General features: G+C 31.4%; 1 pseudogene; it reads left to right on the forward strand.

Annotated features, from left to right (window-relative positions):
• Window positions 1-287: 287 nt before the first annotated feature.
• Window positions 288-4,165, forward strand: LOC129313850 (probable LRR receptor-like serine/threonine-protein kinase At1g53440; annotated as a pseudogene).
• Window positions 4,166-4,794: the final 629 nt, after the last annotated feature.

Consider the following 4,794-nt stretch of genomic DNA (forward strand, 5'->3'; position numbering starts at 1 on the left):
CACTTTCAAAGTGTCCCGAACACTATTTTCTGTGATTTGAGTCTAATGGTTATGTTGTTTTCATTTGATGGCTTTGAATTATTAGGGTTTATAATTTCGGCGAACGGTTAGTGTCTGTACTCTTTATTTCTTGAATGATATAATCTTCCAGAAAAAGGAAAAAGTGTCCAAAACATTATCCGTTATTGTTGGTAATGACACGGTCCTAAAATATTTTTCCCCTTCTTCATTTTTGGTCTTTTTGTTGTTTGACTTGTTTGAAATTTTACATTTTATATAAATATAATTAAATTTAAATTTACGGACAAATAACTTCATTTTGAAATTTTTAAAATATTTAACTTTTAATATTATGAATTATGAGTTCTTAAATAACGACACACTGACAGAGAAGGAACAGGAATGATGCTTCCGATCATCCACAGCCTCCGACGACTCAACTCCTCATGTGCACCAACGACACAGACACAAGAAGGAAAATAGAACAGAGATGAGAAGAATGATGGAGGACCTCAGCATTTCTGCAAGGCGGTGATGAGCACCCACGATCGCCGGTAATAAGGACAAGACGATGGAGAAGGAAGAGTGTGAGCTCTTTGAACCACCACCGCAGTGAACGAACGACAACTCCAACAGCAGCTAGTGATAGACAAGCGGGAAGGAGGAGGAAGATGGGCGGTGAATGAAGCCTCTCGAACTTCCTCTGTCTCCACCGAAGAAAAAAAGGGAAAGGGAAAGGGAAGATTTTTTTTTTATTCCAATCTGATGTGCGTGTGTGCATCTTTATTTTTTGACTCCTCTATCTGTTTTTTTATTTAAATTGCCATCAGTTTTTATATAATATATATATATATATATACCTGGGACTTAGAAGATAAGCTGCTGGTACAATTTCCACTAGAGCAACTTTTCCTCTTGGAAAATCTGTACATATATATATATATATATATCATTACAGTACTCTACTATCATCATTTTCATTCATTTATTATTTTTTTAATTTTTTTTCTTTTTAAAAAAGGTTGGGTTATTACAAATAAGAAAGATAACAAATGAAATAGGTTTTAGAAGTTTCATTTTGGTTGTTTTTGGACTAAGATGTAATTGACACCAATGTTAGGTGATCAAGGGAGGAAGCAACACTTGGACTGGGCTACAAGAATGAAAATATGTGTGGGGATAGCAAGAGGATTAACTTTTCTTCGTGAGGAATCAAGGTTAAAATTGTGCATAGAGATATGAGGGCAACAAATGTCTTACTTGATAAGACTTTGCATGCCAAGATCTCAAACTTTGGCTTAGCCAAGCTAAATGAAGAAGAGAATACTCATATTAGCACAAGAATAGCAGGAAAAATGTTAGTAGTGTCTGGTATCTTTTCACTATATCAATTCTCAAATTTTGTATAGTATTAATATTAATAGGTTTTTTCTTCTTAGACTTTTTGCTAGCATTTTACTTGTTTTATGACTTGATCTAACTTTTAACATTGCATGTTTTTTTTATTAGTAGTTATATGGCTCCTAAATATGCAATGCGGGGATATTTGACTAATAAAGCAGATGTTTATATATAGTTTTGGAGTTTTTTCTTCAGAGATTGCTAGCAGACAAAGCTACACAAGTTACAAACCAAAAGAGGAGTTTGTTTATCTTCTTGATTGAGTTACACTATTACAAAATAGGCTTTTAATAGCAGTTTTGCAACTGCTATTGTTTCAGGGGATGTTAAAAGTATGTGACTTTTAATAGCAGTTGTCCAACCATTGTTAAAAAGAAACTTTCAACAGCAGGTATATGTCTGCTGTTGAAAGTTGCTCATTGATTTTTTTTAAAAGAAGACTTTTAACAACAGTTCTGGCCATAACCATTGTTAAAAGTGATTTTTCTTAAAAAAATTAATTATGTTTCTACTTATTTCTCCATTTCTTGCAAATAAAAATATTCTATACAATTTATTGATAGCCAACCAATTCAAGTACATATAAATAATCTAAATTTCAATACAATTTTATAGAAATTACATAAAACTCAAATTGTCTTATATAATTTCCTAAAAAACTACCTAAACCTCACATACCATTTACAAAATATTGTGCCCAACGTGTGATTATGTCGTCCACCTCTTCCTCAACAAATGGATCCGTAATGTCAAACATTTAAATTAAAGTATAAAATTACAATTAAAACATTAACCAATTAATTCAAGTAACAATAAAATTAGTTTTGAAAAAATATAATTACCTCATTTATAAATTTAGTCATTCTCAATGTGATGATATTGAGCATGTGCCTTATCACATATATGCCACACAAACTATTCTTCTGTGGTTGCCTATGACTCTATATATATAAAAAAACACACACACACACACACATAAAAGCAATTGGGAATCGGTAATAAATATTAACAATTGAATATGTTAATAAAGTGTTATTTTTAACTTACCTTTGGCTCAATTCATGTAAGATCCTTTAGTTCATGTGGGTGTTTTTTTAGGACCATTGTTTGATGTATTTTTATTGCCTTATGATCAATATCATGACATTTGTAACTAATATATCCATAAAAATTAGTAGTTTTTGTACAAGTACACTTATGAGTTTATCGCCTTTTTTATGTCCTTGTTTGGTTTATAATGAAGGGAGCATAAGAAGAGGATAGTGTTACTCTTCAATGAAAGAATAATCAGTTGCTAATGGTCCCTACAAAATATAGTGAGTTCTTAGAAGAAATCCACATTTAACAAAAAAAACTATTAATCATAAATTGGTTCTTGCGAGTGCATATATGGAACCATGAAAACATTTAACTTCACATATTCGTTGCTGGAGGTACCAGGATCTTATTTTAGGGGTATTTCTTTTCTCCGTCATGTGATGAGGGCAAAGAAATCTAAAATTATCACCTTTGCTCAATGTAATACACAAACAATGGAGGTACTTGCGATAATGCAATCATGTTAGTTGATCAATTTTGATAAGTTAATTATATTTAAATATAACATACTTACAGCATAAAAAGCTCAGTTGATGCTGTGGTGAGCTGACTTTTTGAGAGAAGCCAATTCAAATTTTCTCGTTCAATCATCATTGGACTCTCCATTCTCACAACATCTTTTTCCTTTGCAAAGTTTTTTTCTTGGAATGATTTATTGCAGGCCAATAAAATTATTTATTAGAGAGGAGTCAACTACGATGGCTGCTATTGCAACGGGGATTGTGAAAGTTTTGCCAGGAAATTATTTGGTAGGGGAAGCTGAAAAGGCAAGAGATAGTTAATTAAAAGACTAATTAGTTATACTACTTACACTTGGCATCAGTGATGGTCAATATACACAAAAGATTTGTGTCCTTTCAATTTTCTATCAAAGTGCTCATCCGTTTCAGTAACATCAAAATCAAATTAATAAATGCACTTGTTAATAAAAATCATTTTAATATTAGATAAATTTGCAATTTTTCTGAATACTCTTAATTTGTCTATAATATTGTTAGTCCTTCAAGTACACAAACGTATTTTCTATATATAGTCCCTCATTCTAAATGCTCAACTCAATTTTGTTAGGATAAATCACTATTTTTCAAGTAATTTTGCCGACACCATTATCTCTTTTTCTAGCAAAGAAAAACCAATGATACATCTTCATAAATTCATGGTTATATTCAATTACTAATTAATAACTGCATGCTTTCATGTAATTGAAGGCCTATTTTCTTCAAGAGCAAGGAAACCTTCTTGGGCTGATAGATCCAATTCTTGGTTCAAACTACTCCTCAGAGGAAGCCATGAGAATGCTAGAGTTGGCACTCTTATGCACTAACCCCATCTCCAACTCTCAAAACACCCATGTCCTTTGTGGTTAGCATGCTTCAAGGAAAATCACCAATTGAAGAGCCAGTAATCACACGACAGGGGGGCGACCAAGATACAAGATTCAAAGCCTTTGAGATGCTATCACAAGACAGCCATAGCCAAGCCTTTAATTCTTCCATAATCTCATGTGAAAGTGTGCAGGAAAGAGTTGAAGCAATGAATGGTTGAATAATGGATCAATACCTCTTTTTCTCTTCCACGTAACAAAGATTTCTCTTCATCTAGTATGTTTCTTTACGATTCCAACTATATATGGATGGTTTTGTCAGATTGTAGGTTGGAAAATTAATTTGCATGAACTTGCAATAATCTTCCATAAAGGAGTAGCTATTATTAGTAGAGTGATAAACATGCACATGCAAGTTTTTTTTAAAAAATAATAATATGAAATGTGAAAAAGAACAATTTTCATGTGCTAATAATTAGTTGCTATATTTTGCAGTTTAAACGTATTGTATAATTAACGCAACACAACTTTATTTTTATATTTATATAAATTTTATTTTAATTGTGTTGTGATTAAGTCAGTAAAGAGCAAGGGAGATGCCATAAGTAGCCAATGATTAATCCCGCTCAACCCTTTTAATTTGTCATGTGTGAATGGCTTGGCTAAACAAAATGATTTAACTGTGAACTGGTTAAAATTAGATTCACATTGCACTGTTTTTTTTTTTGAAAAAAAAAGATGTACATTGCTTCAACTAAAATTTAATACCAAATGTGCTTAGAGGAAAAGTTTTAAAACAAATTTGCCCAAAATCCATAAAACAATTGTATACAATGGTAGAATGAATTTAAATGTAACAATGATAAAAAGAAAATCATACATTATTAAAGTATGATAGAATTAACATTCAAAGTTAAAGGTCTACTACAATGATAAAAAGAAAATCATACATTATTAAAGTATAACATAAC

Source organism: Prosopis cineraria, unplaced genomic scaffold (genome assembly GCF_029017545.1).
Source record: "Prosopis cineraria cultivar Desert tree isolate PC_DT_omini unplaced genomic scaffold, ASM2901754v1 PC6, whole genome shotgun sequence".
NCBI lineage: Eukaryota > Viridiplantae > Streptophyta > Magnoliopsida > Fabales > Fabaceae > Prosopis > Prosopis cineraria.